Below are 19,862 nucleotides of genomic sequence, written 5' to 3' on the forward strand. Positions count from 1 at the left end.
ATAAAGCATCTCTTTCCTGTTAAAATAGGTATGGTGAAACAACTTGTTTTGGCCTATGAAATATGAGTGTAATTTGAGATTGGGGATACTCTGTGCACTAGATTTCCAGAGTGATGTTATCGTGGAGTACAGCCACAGCCATACCATAATAGAAATGTAATGTGAAAGTTCTAAGTTGCTGAGATTTAGGCATCATCTGTTATTTTTTGTATAAGTTTGTTAGATCAATGGCTGTCAATGAATCATGCCTTCTGGTGTTTATGCCCTCGTGTAGTTCCCTTCCAGATTACTCAGGGCATGGCTATGTGACCTACTTTGACCAATGGGAAATCAACAAGTATGAGAATTGATAAGGCTTTAACTCTTGGAACACTGCCATCTTTTTTAACGAACCTGGTCTATCTTCCCTAAGGATGTGGTCCCATGTGGAAAGAGACCACCTGGGGGGAGAAATCAGCTACTTCATCCGTTCTAGATATCTGAGCTGAGAAACTAGACATGTGAATGAGGCCATTTACTTCATGTAATTTTAATGCAATAGGGAATGAAAAAAATAACTGAGCTTTAGAGCCCAAGATAGAAACGCATATTAAAATCAATGAATTTATCTACTTTTTGGGCCAATATTCTATATTGATAGATTTGACTACTTACATATGTAAAGTTGTATATATTTTTAAGTATTGCTCTTACAAACTAAAAGCTACAAAATATCATCAAGGTAAATTACAGAATACCACATTAAATGGGGAGATAAAAGATGTTCATTATTGAAAGACTCAATACTGTTAAGATGGCAATTCTCCCAGAATTGATCAAGATGTTAAGGTAATCCCAGTCAAAATGCTAGTAGGCTTTTTTAAAGATGAGAAGCTGATTTTTAAATGTGTATGTAAATACAAAGTATCTAGAATAGCCAAAACAATATGAAAAAAATAAGATATTTGAAGGGATTATACACCTATTTTTGACACTCAGAGCAAGACTACATTAATCAAGTCACTATGGTATTGGTGAGAGGATAGATTTACAGATCAAATGAACAGATTAGAGAATTCAGAAATAGACTTACTCTTAGATGGTCAATTTATTTTCAACAAAGGTGTCAAAGTATAATGCTTAATGAATAAAAATTTGAATATGATTATTTTTATTTTACTAGGGTTATAAAAAGTAAAAAATTAAAATTTTTGGCTTGAGATAAACTAGGTTTTAAATTAAAAAATTTTTAAAAGCAGTTTTTGATTGAAAACACAAGTAATTGTTAATAGTTATCACTATGTTCAAATAGGCTTTTAAAACTTGTTTTAAAAATACTCCTATAGGCTTTTTAAAACTTATATTCATTCCCACAGCTGCTGGAAATGTTGGCTGCTGCCAGCACCCAAATGAGTCCCTCGCCGAGAAATGCCCTGGGCTAAATAATCTGCACCAATCATTGACTGGTGTGGGGATATAAACGTCTAGCCTCACCACAGTGCAGGGCAACTCTGTAGTGTCCTGCCAGCTCCAGAGCTCCTTGGGCTGCCTTCACTCCCTGTTGGTATCAACCCCAACGACTTGCCCCAGTAAGCCCTCTATATACAATTTCAACTGAACCTGATATACAACAAATTCTATCCTGTAAGAAAAACTTCAAATCTCAATTCCTGTGTCTTAGTATTCACAGATCAGTTACACTTTTAAACGACTGTGAGTTAAAGACAAATTTATAAATCTCCCACTCCATGTGTAGCTTTTTGCTCTTAGACACAATGGCTTAATTTTTCTTACCATTTGCTCCCAGTTACTATGTCACTGCTTAATATCACAGTTCACTGTTTCTAGGCACACAGCCAGATTACAAGTCTAGCTATAGTTTTTAACATTATCCTCTCCCAAGACAAATACACTTAAATAGTATTTAATTGAATTAATTAGAAAATTACCACTTAGTTTAAGTAACCTAATTGTTCTCCACATTGGCAAGAATCCCAACATTTACGAACTGATTTAAATTTGTGTTACCAAGAATAGTGCAACACAAATCCAACTCAGAATGTTAAAGTATAAATGAAATGTTGTTCAAAGAACTATAAAGTTACACATATAGATAGTATAAGAAGATGTATATAAATATTAAATGCACCAAAAAACAAGGGTTTATAACTAAAAGGTATGATGTTTCCCTTTGGCACCTGACATTTTTCAGAAAGTACAATTTATTTCTACAAAAATTAATGTCTATAACTAAAAGTGCAGTTCTTTATATGTTATTTTAAGAGATATATATATTAAGTATGTCATTCGACATGTTATATTTCAAATTATAAACTGTTTTATGCAGATGAATTTTTAATTTACAAAAATATTATTATTCAATAGATATAATTCTATTTAATATTATTACACTCAAAACTATGTTTCTTAAGTTCTACATATATTACTGTCTATAAAACCAACTTACTATTTGTGAGAGTTTAATAATACTCTTTCTTTAAATTGAAGTATAGTTAATTTACAATGTGTTAGTTTTTGGTGTACAGCAAAGTGATTGAGTTATATATGTATATATGCATATATATATATATACACACACACATATATATATATTCTTTTTAGATACTTTTCCATTATTGGTTATTATAAGATATTGAATATAGTGCCCTGTGCTATACAGTAGGACCTTGTTGTTTATCTATTTTATATAACGTAGTGTGTATCTCTTAATCCCAAGTTCCTAATTTATCCCTACCCCCTCTATGTCTATGAGTCTGTCTATGTGTTGTACATAAGTTCGTTTGTATCATTTTTTAATATTCCGCATATAAGTGACATCGTGTATTTGTCTTCCTCTTTCTGACTTACATCCATTTTGCTGCAAATGACATTATTTCATTCTTTTTTATGGCTGAGTAATAGTCCATTGTGTGTGTGTGTGTGTATCACATCTTCTTTATCCGTTTATCTGTCAGTGGTCACTTAAGTTGCTTCCATGTCTTGGCTATTGTAAATAGTGCCGCTGTGAACATTGGGGTGCATGTATCTTTTCAAATTAGAGTTTTTGTCTTTTTTGGATAAATGCCCAGGAGTGGGATTTCTGGATTATATAGTAACTTTATCTTTAGTTTTTTAAAGAACCTCCATACTGTTCTCCATAGTGGCTGTACCAATTTACATTCCCACCAACAGTGTAGGACGGTTCTTTTTTCTCCACACTCTCTCCAGCAATTATTATTTGTAGACTTTTTGATTATGGCCATTCTGACCAGTATGAGGTGATACTTCATTGTAGTTTTTATTTGTATTAGTGATGTTAATAATTAGTGATGTTGAGAATCTTTTCATGTGCCTGTTGGCCATCTGTATGTCTTCTTTGGAGAAATGTCTATTTAGGTCCTCTGCCCATTTTTGGATTGGGTTTTTTTTTTTTTTTTGATATTGAGTTGTATGAGCTGTTTGTATAGTTTGGAAATTAAGCCCTTGTCCGTTGCATTGTATGCAAATATTTTCTCCCAGTCCATAGGTTGTCTTTTCATTTTCTTTGTGGTTTCCTTTGCAGTGCAAAGATTTTAAATTTAACTAGGTGCCATTTGTTTATATTTGTTTTTATTTCCATCACTCTAGGAGATGAATCCAAAAAAGTATTGCTGTGATTTATATCAAAGAGCATTCTGCCTATGTTTTCCTCTAGGAGTTTTACAGTATCCAGTCTTACATTTAGGTCTGTAATCCATTTTGAGCTTATTTTTGTATATGGTGTTAGAGAATGTTACAATTTCATTCTTTTATATGTAGCTATCTAGTTTTCCCAGCATCACTTATTGAAGACACTGTCTTTTCTCCATTGTATGTTCTTGCCTCCTTTATCAAAGATTAATTGACCATAGGTGTGTGGGTTTATTTCTAAGCTATCTATTCTGTTCCATTGATCCCTATGTCTGGTTTTGTGCAAATACCGTGCTGTTTTGATTAGTGTAGCTTTGTAGCATTGATTGAAATCTGGGAGAATTATGCCTCCAGCTTTGTTCTTTTCCCTTAGGATTGCTTTGGCTATGCTGTATCGTTAGTGTTTCCATATAAATTTTAGGATTACTTGTTCTAGTTCTGTGAAAAATGTCATGGGTAACTTGATAGAGATCCCATTAAATCTGTAGATTGTTTTGAGTAGTATGACCATTTTAACAGTATTAATTCTTCCAATCCAAGAGTGTGGGATGTCTTTCCATTTCTTTGAACCATTTTCAGTTTTCTTTTATCAGTGTTTTATAGTTTTCAGTGCTTAAGTCTTTCACCTCATTGGTCATGTTTATTCCTAAGTTTTTTGTTTGTTTGTTTTTTGATGCAATATTAAAAGGACTTTTTTTTTTTTTACTTTCTGATGTTTCATTGTTAGTGTAAAGAAATGCAGCAGATTTCTGTATGTTAACCTTATATCTGGCTACCTAGCTGAATTCATTTTTCAGCTCTAGTAGTTTTTGTGTGGAGTCTTTAGGGTTTTCTATATATAGTATCATGACATCTGTATATATTGACAATTTTACCTCTTCTCTTCCAGTTTCGATAGCTTTTCTTTTTCTTGTCTGGTTGTTGTGGCTGGGACTTCCAATCTTATGTTTAATAGAGATGGTGAGAGTGGGCATCCTTGGCTTGTTCCAGATTTTAGCGGCAAGGCTTCCAGCTTTTCACCATTGAGTGTTATGTTGTCTTTGGTTTCTCATAAATAGCTTTTATTATGTTGAGCTATATTCCCTCTGTATCCATTTTGGTGAGAGTTTTTATCATGAATGGATGTTGAATTTTATCAATGCTTTTTCTGTACCTATTGAGATGATCATGTGGTTTTGTGCTTTTTTTTTGTTGATGTGGTGTATCACATTGATTGATTTGCATATGTTGAACCATCCTTGTGACCTTGGGATGAATGTAATTTGATCATATTGTATGATTCTTTTTATGTGCTGTTGGATTCAATTTGCTGATATTGTGTTGAGAATTTTTGTATCTATATTCATCAAAGATATTGGCCTGTAATTTTCTTTTTTGGTAGTGTCTTTGTCTGATCTTCGTATCAGGGTGAAGATAGAATGACTTTATAGAATGACTGTGGGAGTATTCCCACCTCTTCAGTCTTTTGGAACTCTTTGAGAATTGGTATCAGTTTTTCTTTTTATGTTTGGTAGAACATCCCAGTGAAGCCATCTGGTCCTGGACTTTGCATGAGTTTTTTGTTTTTTATTACAGATTCTCTTTCACTTCTTGTTTTAAGATAAACAATAAACATACAATAAATAATGTGAGTGGGCATAAATTGAATTTTGAAAATGACAATTTTGCAGTAAGTTAGTTTTGACTTGAATTAAGGCATTTATTCAAAATCTATTTTGATGGAAAAAGGACTAAAGGGAAGTTGTTTTGTACTTCAGTGCTATTGCATACAGTATTTCATTTAACAGTCATATTTGAGAGAAGTTCTAAAAACATTTTTATTTTACAGAAAAGGAAAAATAAGATGAGAGGTCTTTCTCAACCAGCCCAATATTAAAAGTCAGAGTCCACCAATGTTTCTGACTGCAAAATTGAACACTAACCTCTATGTTATATAATTGATTATAGCAAACTCTTTAGGAGCCTAAGTAAGTTTATATTATGAATATTCTATAACTTTTGTATATAACAGAAAGATGTTAACTATATCTAAAACCAAAGCAAGCATATTTACTATCCAGCAGGATAATAATAATGAAATGTTGCTTTTCACCTCTCTGAAACATTGACCTCATTTTTAAATAAAATCTGCATGTGCAGTTTCTGTTTTTTCCCAAATCAATGAAAGTCATCACTTTTATTTTTAATTCTGTTTGTTGGAGCTTAAGATGTAAGAAAAGAATTTTACTTTACATATTTAGAGATCAAGGATAAGACCAAGAAATGATGTTTTGAGGACAAAGAATTCTTCCTCAATGTACAAAAATATGAATTTATCACTTTAAAGTATCACAGATAGATTTATAAATCTGAAACCACTGTAATAATCACTTTCAGCATTATCTTCTCTAAATGTATTGAATATTTTTATATCCTACCTAACTGAATTCCTTAACTGAGTAGAACTCTTATAAACTTGATGTAGATCAATACCCATGCATGGTCTTCTACAATAGTAGAAAACTGATATGAAAAGAAATTTTTTGGTCAATCCTCATGGATTAAGTAGATTTCTCTAAAATCTGGTTTTAGCATTACTTTTTTTGGTCTATTTTAAGCAGCCAGGCATAGTATTCAAACTAATGCAGTTTATATTCCTGATGTGATATTTTAAGCAATTTTGTTTGCTATTCCTAGAAAACCCTTAAAAGCATGAAATAAAATCTTTTGCATTACTAAATAACTCAAATTTTGAAGGATTGATGATTCTGTCCTTGAATTCAGCCTGCCTGGGTTTCAGCACATGTTCAACAACTGGAGCCTGACCAGTAAAAGTAGTCAGACTTTTCTTGGCATTCTTGGCAGATATAATTGCCTTAGTGAACAGTTATTTAAACTTCCTCATTTAAGAAGGCTTCATTTGAAAGAATCAAAGTCATACAGTTAAAATAATACACATTCTGAAACATAAACCACACAACATATTTTAAGTTTATGCTGAAAAATAAGATTGACTTTACTAATAGATTTGACTTATTTTATCCTTACTAAAATTTGATTCTGCATTTTAATGATTCTAAACCCTGCTCCATCTACTACTACTCTAAAATATTACAATGAATATTATATAACTAAGAAAGTTACCCAATGACCACACTCACATCTTTGCCTTGTCACTTTTGCCTCAGTTTTAAAGTGCTTTTATTGATAAAATAGACTTCAGTCTATTATTACATTACAAAACATATTGTTTATACAACACTAACTTAAACATTAAGTTAACCTCAACTAATCTTACTTTCCAAACTTGTTTTACCATGTGTTCCTTGTGTCTGTTAATAACACAATTGTACTCCCAGTTTTGTTTTGGCTACTTTTTTTTTCTTCCTCCCCAGCCCACACTCATTTTTCATTTAACCTGCTGCCTAGGCTTACCTATTCCATGCATGGTTTCTTTCTTCTCCATCCACATGGTCAATACCCTAGTCTCACTTTAGCAGTCTTTCCCATCAAAAACTATTCTTGAAAATGCTACAAGAGTAATCTTCCTGTAACACAACTCTGTGTATTCCAGAACTCCAGTGGCCTGCAGAATCAAAAGTGAACCCTTACGATTTCAGGACATAGTTATAATCTTAAAATCTTCTCTTATAAAGTGATTTAACATATTCTTGGCTCACATATTACTTACTCTAGGACTTGCCCTGTTCACATATATGCCGTGCAATTCTAATTTCCATAATAGATTTTTCCCTGCTGAATTTTTTTTTAATAAGATTAAAAGATTGCTAAGACTGCATTCGAACAGTTTGTATCAGATACTTGACTACAGTCTTATTAACAAAACATAAATTTTATTTTACTCACCTAACAAAATACAAGGTTTGTGCTACTGCTTGAGAAAGTTAACAAAGATCCAGCTTTTATATTCTTCCCAAACCCACCATATCCTTCTCAATCTTAACTGATAATCATTACCCTTAAGTTTGGAAGATGGTGCCTTCATGAATCTTAGCGAACTCTAGCGAGGAAGAAAGGGAAATAGACGAGTGGTCCATTCAAAACTAGTTCCTATATACAACCTTTGTTGTAAGGACATCTGGGGAGCTAAGTATTTTTAATGTTGTCCATTGTTGTTTTGCACTCCAAGGGGGAAGAAATGGTTTCTCTTAGGAAGAGAGTGTGTATATGACAATGTTGTCTTCAATATACCTGCTCTCCACTCCAAAACTATATTTTAAATTCTTATTCATCATTTAAGTTCAAATTAAATTCAATCTTTAAAGTGAATCCTATCCAAATCCTAAAATCTAGAATCATCTCTCTATATCCTGAAGCCTTATAGTAATTTCTTCCATACCTCTTTTCTTTTACCTTGAAATAGTATGTGCATTTCTGTGTACTTATACGTGTTTATGAAGTAAAAATACTAACACAAACATAAACCTGCTCCTCTGCCCTTTTGTGAAGCACTCTGGCACTCCGTAGGCTTAGTGAGTTTGCAATGTCTATCAGATTCCTTGTAGTTGAATCTTGGTTAAAGAGCCAAAATTTCACTACACAGAATCTCCCTATAAGTTGTTCAAGTGTTTGTTCCTTAACAAGATAAATGAAAATGACCAATATTTCACTATTTTTTCTAGTGTCCAGGAGTTCTGAGTTTTCCATTTCTTTGGACAGGGTTTGTTCCCACAGGCTGAGTCTGATGGGGAGCTGTGTAATATCTTGATTCATACACAGAGACAGTCCCAAAAGACAGTCAGTGGGTAGTTCTCACAGGATACTTCAGTGACAGGCACAAAGTTTCTTTCTCAAACTCAAACAGAGCAGTTTCAGTTTTTTTGCTGGTTGTAAAGAGGGCCTACTTATGCCTATGTGTGCATGTGTGCAGGTTGGGGAAGATAGGACCCTTTATTTTATAAAGGAAGAATTTGGTGAAGACAGTGAGAGAGCATAACATAGAGATTATATGCATACATATACATCATCTTTATTAAATTCTCAACATATATCTCTTGGAAGTACTGAATGATACCGAAAATTTATCAGTAACTATTCCTACTCAAAAAGTTTTAGGATTGGTAAACAAGCAATAAATCAACCTGATAATCTGAAAAAATGTATTGTGTACAAATTTCTAATATAAAAAATCTTGTATAATATTATAAAAATAAATTTCTCAGTATTTCAGGTTTCACATTGAATTTTGACTTTATATTTTGTATAAACAAATGTTTTGTGAAATATACTTTCCTAAACAAAAGAACTGATTTCTATCTACCAAGGATGATGCTTATCTCCATCTCAACAAAAATAAAATTATTTAACTTAAAAGCAGATTTCCAACTAAGAAAAAAATCTGCCTGTCTCTGATTAATCTAAAATTTATGTGTAAAAATTATACATTACTAAAATATATAGAAATTATTTATATATTTTAGGGAACATATATCTCATTTGGCCTGGGATAGGCTTGGTTTGTTCCTGCTGTACCTGCATAATTATTAATAAATTCCCCTTTTCACCATCATAAAAGTGCCATTTTTGAAGTAAATTAACTGGTCATTTTGTCTGCTTTCAACCTAAAATGAAATATTCAGATTCTCAAATTAAGTGTATTTTTTCAGTTAGCTGAATCTTCATTTCAGTGTTCAGGTCATTATTTGCTTTAAATATATTTAGTTGAAATATTACTGGGGAAAAAACCAACACTGAATAAATTCCTTTCTTCTTAAAGAGTACCCAGAAAATAAATTAGTTATGTTTTATTTTAATGTAGTCCTTGGATAGTATTGTATTATGCCTTTGTCCCTATTATATAAACTTGATTTTTAATTCTCTGATGGTTGATATTTCTAACATTTTATTCTTAGCGATTAACCTTTATTCCTTTCACAGTGTATCTACTTTTAACAGCTGTTTTCTAATGCATTAATTTTAACCAGCTATGGCTTCCATATGTTCTGTCTTGAAGTTTAAATTTGCAGAGATAAAAGACCTATGTGACTATTCTGATTTGGCAGTTTTTTTATCCCTGTATCTTTAAGTACTTTCCTAAATATTCTGAGTCTTAGCATCTTCATTTAAAAAAAAAATTGTTTTTAAAGAAGATGATCTCCAGTATCTTGTTAGCAATAATTTATTCATGAGATTGCCAAATTTCTTAGAGGAGAGTTTAGAAGAAATAGTTAACATATTTAGATTGTGACTCTCTTTAATGAAATATATCACAATGTTAGTTATCTATCTCTAGAATCATATCACTTATTTTTTATATTCTAACTAGATTGGTTGATGATGCTGAAAAAACATTATTTATTCACCTAATGTTTACACCTGTCACTGTTAGGTGCAATGGATATAAAATGAAAATATATGGTTTCTATTTTCTTAAACTTTCATAGTATAATGGGTAAGAAAAGTATAAAATAATGTCAAGTTTTTTTGTCAAAGATATGCTTAGTGCTTAACATATGTTTCTACAAGCATACATTTGTGCATACATGTAAGCCACACACATACAAACATACTTCACTCCTATAATATTCTCTAAGGTTAAGTTTGGACAACAGGACTCTTCATCTATATGCTGTCCTTGCTGATTAACTAAGGTCCAAAAAGAGCTTTTGTGGATATTTGAGAAATTTAGTAATTCTTAGTAAGTTGAAAGTATAGAAAGCAAAACGGAACTGAAAGAAAAACTCTAAATTATAATGCCTTTATGGGATGTTATAAATAATTTGTTTCACCCAGAAAAGTATCGCAGCTAGGGGCTACTGACCTTGACCTGGCTAATCAGAGGTATCTGTATCTCCAGGAAACTAGTTGACTGAGACGCATAAAATGTGTGGCTGATTTATTGGATGGAGGAGCCATATTAATGATATGCCCAGATGTAAGAGTTCTTGCCCTATGATGACTTACAAATGTTACCTTATCATAATTGTGTATATTTTTAATAAGCTGTCCTTGTTAATGGTCAATCCACATATTTCTCTTCTAGATACCTAGCTGAAATGAACAACCCGAGATAATATTAAATGATACAATAAAAATATGTTCAAATATTATGAGACTTTAGTAATAAGAATAATCATTTTTTTCTGAATGAATCACAGAAGACCTTACAGAGAAGCTGATATTGTAGCCTTATGAGTGCAATTTTCCAGATAGAGGAGGGACAAACATTTTAAGAGGTATTCCTAGAGCTTGGCGTAGCTTAGGCCACTTGACAATGAGGTATTCCAAAATCATATGGATATACAGGCAAATACTTTCATACATTTTTATTTAATAATGTATAAATTTAAAATCTTTCCAATATTCCAAGTGAGAATTACACTTATGTCAAGCTTAATCTAATTTAAAATCTTGACACACAAATGGTATACTATGTTGCATCACAATTGGCATTTTCAATACTAAATTCTGTTTTTATTTACATTGCTCTTGGCATGATTTCACATTAAATAGAAGTTTTGAGAAACAAAATATGGCAAATTTGAAAATAAGACCTTTACCCTCCATCTTATTTAATCTTATTTGTATGTATTTCAACATATCCAAGATCCCATTTTAGCTTTCTCTTTCTATTTATGGCCCTGAGTTTTGCCTTTCATTTCCAACATACATCTTGGAATTGAGAGCAATAAATAATAATTATTCTGAGAAATATCATTTAATTTTATTAATTTAAAATAACACTAATAAATGCTTTAATTGTGTTGCCAATACCTGGCACATCACATTTGCTTCATTTTCTCTATAAGTTATAGACTATAATATTAGTCAAGATGAAACAGTTTGTTTTCCATATTAAAGTATGTTTATTTAAAGGGAAAAAAAAGGTCTTTTTCTGTATACACTATTCTCACTTTCCAATATAGTAAAAGTAAATTGCAATTGTCTTCTCTGATTTGCATTTATTTATTTCCTTCCCTTTGGAGCACTTATTTTTATTTATATTTTCACTACAATGGATTGAGTTTAGAAATTCCCATATCTTGACTAGTTAATGAAAATACAGGTAAATCTAGCTCTGATGTTATTAAATTTCAGTAGTCCCCAAATGCAGTTTAGAAACAAATATGGATGTTATGAAAACTTCAATATGAAAACTTAATATGGATGATTTTATTTCATTTCCAACAAACAGATGTATGATAACAAGAGGGAAATAGAAACCAACTGTTCTATCTACTGAACCTACTTCATTAAGAGGTGATTAAGTTATATAATTTGTCCTAATTTATATTACTTTTATATGTCATAGTCTTTGACCTATCACAAATCTTTATTCAACTGTCTTTTAATTATTCTAAAATCATTATTCATTTATCTTTAATGGTCCTATAAAAACATCACTATGATTTGTTTTTATTCTTCACGTCCAGGATCTACCTATGAAGTTATTGTATTCACTTGTTATCTCTCTTTCATATCCTTTAATATAGAAATGCTTGAAGTGCCTCGCTGTGTGTGTCTTTAATGACATCAGTATTAAAAGAACAGCTGTTTTGCAGAATGTCACAATCTGAATCTTAGTTAGTCTTTGCTCATGATTAGATTCAGGTTAAATATTCTTTTCTAACAATACTACTAAAGTGATATCATTTTCTTTCCACTGCATCACATCAGGAGGCATGCTATGTCATCTTATTACTGGTGATGCTAGATTTGATTATTTGATGAAAGTGGTATGTTTCAGAGCTCTCTATTATATAGGTATCTTTTTTATTCCATTTGTTATATATAAGCAATTGAAGGGGTGATAATTTTGAAAATTTACAATGATGATTTTCTAATTATATTGTTCTTTCTACATTTATTTTTTATTTATTTTTTAAACATCTTTATTGGAGTATAATTGCTTTACAGTGGTGTATTAGTTTCTGCTTTATAACAAAGTTAATCAGCTATACATATACATATATCCCCATATCTCTTCCCTCTTGCGTCTCCCTCCCTCCCACTCTCCCTATCCCACCCCTCTCAGTGATCACAAGCAGCCGCATAGCACGAGGAGATCAGCTCGGTGCTTCATGACCACCTAGAGGGGTGGGATAGGGAGGGAGACGCGAGGGGGAAGGGATATGGGAACATATATGTGTGTGTGACTGATTCACCTTGTTATGAAGCAGAAACTAGCACACCATTGTAAAGCAATTATACCCCAATAAAGATGTAAAACAAACAAAAAAAAGTACCATACCCACTTTGCAGATGAGAAAAAAAAACAAAACAAAACACCGAGCTGACCTCACTCTGCTATGCAGCTGCTTCCCACTATCTATTTTACATTTGGTAGTATATATATGTCCATGCCACTCTCTCACTTTGTCCCAGCTTACCCTTCCCCTTCTCCATGTCTTCAAGTCTATTCTCTAGTAGGTCTGCATCTTTATTCCAGTCTTGCCACTAGGTTCTTTATGCCCTTTTTTTTTTTTTAGATTCCATATATATGTGTTAGCATACAGTATTTGTTTTTCTCTTTCTGACTTACTTCACTCTGTATGACAGACTCTAGGTCCATCCACCTCACTACAAATAACTCAATTTTGTTTCTTTTTATGGTTGAGTATTATTCCATTGTATATATGTGCCACATCTTCTTTATCCAGTCATCCGATGATGGACACTTAGGTTGCTTCCATGTCCTGGCTATTGTAAATAGAGCTGCAATGAACATTGTGGTACATGACTCTTTTGAATTATGCTTTTCTCAGGGTATATGCCCAGTAGTGGGATTGCTGGATCATGTGGTAATTCTATTTGTAGTTTTTTTAAGGAACCTCCATAGTGTTCTCCATAGTAGCTGTATCAATTTACATTCCCACCAACAGTGCAAGAGGGTTCCCTTTTCTCCACACCCTCTCCAGCATTTATTGTTTGTAGATTTTTTCTGACTGGTGTGAGATGATATCTCATTGTAGTTTTGATTTGCATTTCTCTAATGATTAATGATGATGAACATTCTTTCATGTGTTTGTTGGCAATCTGTATATCTTCTTTGGAGATATGTCTATTTAGGTCTTCTGCCCATTTCTTTCTACATTTAATAGCTATTGTTCTTCTATAAGGAGACCTCCCTTTTCCCAATCTTCAAGTGTCATTATGAATTCATGGCTTTCTTTATTCAATACATTATAATGCACATGCCACTGCTTTTGATGCTCAAATAGTCTCAAAATTGAGAGCCAGTTCAAACATTTCCCTTTGTTATTTACATGTTCTCCTTAGTCTTCTAACACTACCTTGCTTTCTGATAGAACAAAGTATTGCAGGTTCATCTTATATTTTCCTGGCCTCTTAGATGGAATTTGCAACTTATTTAAAGCGTCCTAATTTCTTTTAATCAAGAGTTATAGATAACAAACATTATAGAGGTGATACATCGTACTGTAGTATCATAGTTTCAAGTCCTTTCAGAGGACAACCTAAGAAATATCTTTTTTAAAATATGAAGAATTAATACCACTATTTCCAAATCAAATGTAAAAATCACAGTATTCTTCCTTGTCTTCCCCACTTCCATTGCTCTGACTTCCTTTTCCCAGAGTGAGAAACTTGGTTCCCCAAAACATCAATATATCTACTCATCTGTTCTGTCCTGCAATACACAAAAAATAATTGCAAAAGTACTAGTAATACCATGCCCAAAAAGAAACATGAAAGATATTTTGCATTCCATTTTTCCTTAGGGTAGATTCACACTCAGGGTATCCTGGCAGACCACTAGGTTCAAATTTTAACTGAATTTTAATTTTTTTCTCTGCAGTTACAATATCAATTTGATATAAATATAAGATTTTTTCCCTCAATTTTAGAGTTTATCCTGATTTTTTTTTTTTTTTGCGGTACATGGGCCTCTCACTGTTGTGGCCTCTCCCGTTGCTGAGCACAGGCTTCGGACGCACAGGCCCAGCGGCCATGGCTCATGGGCCCAGCCGCTCCGCGGCATGTGGGATCCTCCCAGACCGGGGCACAAACCCGCGTCCCCTGCATCGGCAGGCGGACTCTCAACAACTGCGCCACCAGGGAAACCCTATCCTGATTTTTATTTAATTTTATTAATTTATTTTCATCTTGATTTTTATTTATTTTATTTTAATATATGTAAACTGTTATCATGGCTGAAAGACAAAATAACATATAACAAAAACAACATTAAAAATTATAGATATCGCTATCATGCTTATCCTATTCCCAGTCACCCTATATGGCTAAGTATTTACACTTGGCTCTGATTTATCTTTCCTGTTTATTCTTCTAAATAAGAAAATATATTTTTGTTTCCCTAAGCAAGAGGTTTTGTACTGCCTACTATTTATACATTTTTACACTTAACCACCTTGCTTTTTTTTACCAATATAGTCTTAATATTACACCAGATATGTGATATTTATCATTCTTTTTGTACCTGCTATTTCTCCATTATATAGATGTTCCATAGCTTAATAAGGTTTCTATGGATGAGTATTAAGATTGCAACCAATATTCTATTTTTACATATACTTTTATTGATAACTGCTCTAATTGTGTGTGTGTGTGTGTGTGTGTTTGTATGTGTGTGTGTTTGGTAGAGCGCATCTCTAGAGTTAAATGTTAGAGAAAAGATATTGTTTGAAAGGGTAAATTCACATGTAGTTTTGTTACATATTCCGAATCCCACTTTATAGAATACACTATACAACACTTCTAGTAATAGTGTTTGAGTTTACCGCCCATACAGTGGTTTTAGTTTCAACTAACCTATAGAGGAAGTAAATTAAGTTCATTGATAACTAATTGAAAGTGAACAAAAGATCTGAGAAGACATTTCACCAAAGATAAAGAAATGGCAAATAAGCAAATGCACGTATGTTGAACATAATTTAGTCATTAGGGAAATGAGAATTAAAACCACAAAAGGTATCACTTTCATATGTTGCAATGTCTAAAATATTTGTCAACATCCAGTGCTAGGAAGGCTGAAGAGCAATGGGAATACTCATAATATGGTACAGCCATTTTGGAAAATAATTTTGTACTTTGTCATAAATATAAACATGCATCTACCATATGACTTGTTAGTCCTACACCTATGTAATTAGATAATTACACCTATTTAATCCCACACTCATTGTTGAAAATTATATGTAAACAAAAAACTGTAGATAAATATTTATAGCAACTTTATTCACAATTGAGAAAATAGGAAATATCCTAGATAAAGTTTCATCAGTGAAAAAAATAAATTGAGGCATGTTGGGAGAGGTTATCTATAAAGGACTAGCATAAGAGGATTTGGGGTGATGGGAGTGCATAAAACTGTGTTGGTAGCCACACATCTAAGCATTGGTTATAACCCAAAGAAAAGTGCATCACAAAAAGTGGATTTTATTCTATGTAACTTTTTAAAAAATATCAACAAGTATGTGGGAGGAGAGATAGAATAAAAACAATTACAAGTGAATCTAACTATATTTTAAATAAATAACTTAAATACTGAAGAGGAAGAAAAGGAGCTGACCTAAATAGCTTTGGAAAACTTTTTAAATTGAAGTATAGTAGATTTAAAATTTTATGTTACTTTCTAGTGTACAGCAAAGTGATTCAGATATATATATATATATTCTTTTTCAGATTCTTTTTCATTATAGATTATTATAAAATACTGAATATAGTTACCTGTGCTATACAGTAGGGCCTTGTTGTTTACTTGGGTTATATATAATAGTTTTATGTGCTAACCCCAAACTCCTAATTTATCCCACCACTCCCTTTCCCCTTTGGTAACCATAAGTTTGTTTTTTATGTCTGTGAGTCTGTTTTGGTTTTGTAAATAGGGTGATTTGTACCATTTTTCATATTCCACATATAAGTGATATCATATAATATTTGTCTTTCTATCTCTGACTTACTTCCCTTAGTGTGATGATCTCTAGGTTCATCCATGTTGCTGCAAATGGCATTTCATTCTTTTTCATGGCTGATTAGTATTCCATTGTATGCATATGTATATATATATATACCACATCTTTATCCATTCATCTGTCGGTGGACATTTAGGCAGCTTCCATGTCTTGGCTACTGTAAATAGTGCTGCTATGAACATTGGGGTGCATGTATCTTTTCAAATTATAGTTTTGTCCAGATATATGCCCAGGAGTGGGATTGCTAGATCATATGGCAACTCTATTTTTAGTTTTTTGAGGAATGTCCATACTATTCTCCATAGTGTCTGCAAAAATTTACTTTTCCACCAACAGTGTAGGAAAGTTCCCTTTTCTCCACACCCTCTCCAGCATTTGCTATTTGTAGACTTTTTGATGATGGCTATTCTGACTGGTGTGAGGTGGTACCTCACTGTAGTTTTGATTTGCATTTCTCTAATAGGGATGTTGAGCATCTTTTTCATGTGCTTTTTGGCCATCTTTATATCTTATTTGGAAAAATGTCTGTTTAGGTCTTCTGTCCAATTTTGAGTGGGTTGTTTGTTTGTTACTGAGTTGTGTGAACTATTTGTATATTTCAGAAATAAAGCCCTGTGGGTCACATTATTTGCAAATATTTTTTCCAAGACCATAGGTTGTCTTTTCATTCTGTTTATGGTTTCCTTCACTGTGCAAAATCTTGTAAGCTTGACTAGGTCCCATTTGTTTACTTTTACCTTTATTTCTATTGCCTTGAGAGACTGACCTAAGAAAACATTGCTATGATTTATGTCAGAGAGTGTTTTGCCTATCTTATCTTCCAGGAGTTTTATGGTGTCATGTCTTAAATAATATTTAAGTCTTTAAGCCAGTTTGTGTTTACTTTTGTGTATGGTGTGAGGGTGTGCTCTAACATCATTGATTTACATGTGACTGCGGCTGTCCAATTTTTGCAAACACCACTTGCTGAAGAGATTGTCTTTTCTCCATTGTATATTCTTGCTTCCTTTGTCAAATATTAATTGAGCGTAGGTGTGTGGGTTTACTTCTGTGTTCTCTATTCTGTTCCATTGATCCATATGTCTGTTTTGGTACCAATACCACAGTTTTGACTACTGTAGCTTTGTAGTATTGTCTGAAGTCTGGGAAGGTTATGCATCCTGTTTTGTTCTTTTTCCTCAGGATTGCTTTGTCAATTCTTTTTTTTTTATGGTTCCATCTAAATTTTAGAATTATTTGTTCTAGTTCTGTGAACAATGTCATGGGTAATCTGATAGGGATCTCATTAAATCTGTAGATTGCTTTGGATAGTATGGCCATTTTAACAATCCAAGAGCATGGGATATTTTTTCATTTCTTTAAATCAGCTTCAGTTACCTTTATCAGTTTTTTATAGTTCTCACCATATAAGTCCTTAACTTCCTTTGGTCAGGTTTATTCCTAAGTATTTCTTTTATGTGATTTTAAAAGGTATTTTTTTTACATTCCCTTTCTGGTATCTAATTGTTATTGTAAACAAATGCAACCGATTTCTGTATGTTAAACAGCACCTTGATTTTGATACTTATGTGTGTCTAAAAAAGGAACTTAATTATATCATCATTTTCTTTTTAATTTTTTTTTTATACAGCAGGTTCTTATCAGTTACCATTTTTTTTTGCGGTACGCGGGCCTCTCACTGCTGTGGCCTCTCCCGTTGCGGAGCACAGGCTCCGGACCCGCAGGCTCAGCAGCCATGGCTCACGGGCCCAGCCGCTCCGTGGCATGTGGGATCCTCCTGAACCGGGGCACAAACCTGTGGCCCCTGCATCGGCAGGTGGACTCAACCACTGCGCCACCAGAGAAGCCCCCAGTCATCAATTTTATACACATCAGTGGATACATGTCAAACTCAATCGCCCAATTCATCCCCCCTCCCCCACCACCACCCCACCGCTTTCCCTGCTTGGAATCCATACGTTTGTTCTCTACCTCTGTGTCTCAATTGCTGCCCTGCAAACCGATTCATCTGTACCATTTTTCTAGGTTCCATATATATGCGTTAATATACGATATTTGTTTTTCTCTTTCTGACTTACTTCACTCTGTATGACAGAGTCTAGGTCCATCCACCTCACTACAAATAACTCAATTTTGTTTCTTTTTATGGCTGAGTATTATTCCATTGTATATATGTGCCACATCTTCTTTATCCATTCATCTGTCAATGGACATTTAGGTTGCTTCCATGTCCTGGCTATTGTAAATAGAGGTGCAATGAACATTGTGGTACATGACTCTTTTGAATTATGGTTTTCTCAGGGTATATGCCCAGTAGTGAGATTGCTGGATCATATGGTAATTCTGTTTTTAGTTTTCTAAGGAACCTCCATACTGTTCTCCATAGTGGCTGTATCAGTTTACATTCCCACCAACAGTGCAAGAGGGTTCCCTTTTCTCCACATGCTCTCTGGCATTTGTTGTTTGTAGATTTTCTGATGATGCCCATTCTAACTGGTGTGAGATGATATCTCATTGTAGTTTTGATTTGCATTTCTCTAATAATTAGTGATGTTGAGCAGCTTTTCATGTGCTTCTTGGCCATCTGTATGTCGTCTTTGGAGAAACGTCTATTTAGGTCTTCAGCCCATTTCTGGATTAAGTTGTTTGTTTTTTTAATATTGAGCTGCATGAGCAGTTTATATATTTGGGAGATTACTCCTTTGTCCATTGATTCATTTGCAAATACTTTCACCCATTTTGAGGGTTGTCTTTTTGTCTTGTTTATGGTTTCCTTTGCTGGGCAAAAGCTTTGAAATTTCATTAGGTCCCAATTGTTTATTTTTGTTTTTATTTCCATTACTCCAGGAGGTGGATCAAAACAGATCTTGCTGTGATTTATGTCAAAGAGTGTTCTTCCTATGTTTTCCTCTAAGTTTTAGAGTGTCGTGGCTTACATTTAGGTCTCTAATCCATTTTGAGTTTATTTTTGTGTGTGGTGTTAGGGTGTGTTCTAATTGCATCCTTTTACATGTAGCTGTCCAGTTTTCCCATCACCAATTATTGAAGAGACTCTATTTTCTCCATTGTATATCCTTGCTTCCTTTGTCATAGATTAGTTGACCATAGGTGCATGGGTTTTTCTCTGGGTTTTTTATCTTGTTCCATTGAGTTATGTTTCTGTTTTTGTGCCAATACCACATTGTCTTGATTACTGTAGCTTTATAGTAAAGTCTGACATCAGGGAGTCTGATTCCTCCAGCTCCGTTTTTTTCCCTCAAGACTGCTTTGGCTATTCGGGGTCTTTTGTGTCTCCATACAAATTTTAAGATTTTTTTGTTC

The sequence above is a fragment of the Globicephala melas genome, chromosome 5, assembly GCF_963455315.2.
Source record: "Globicephala melas chromosome 5, mGloMel1.2, whole genome shotgun sequence".
Classification (NCBI taxonomy): Eukaryota; Metazoa; Chordata; class Mammalia; order Artiodactyla; family Delphinidae; genus Globicephala; species Globicephala melas.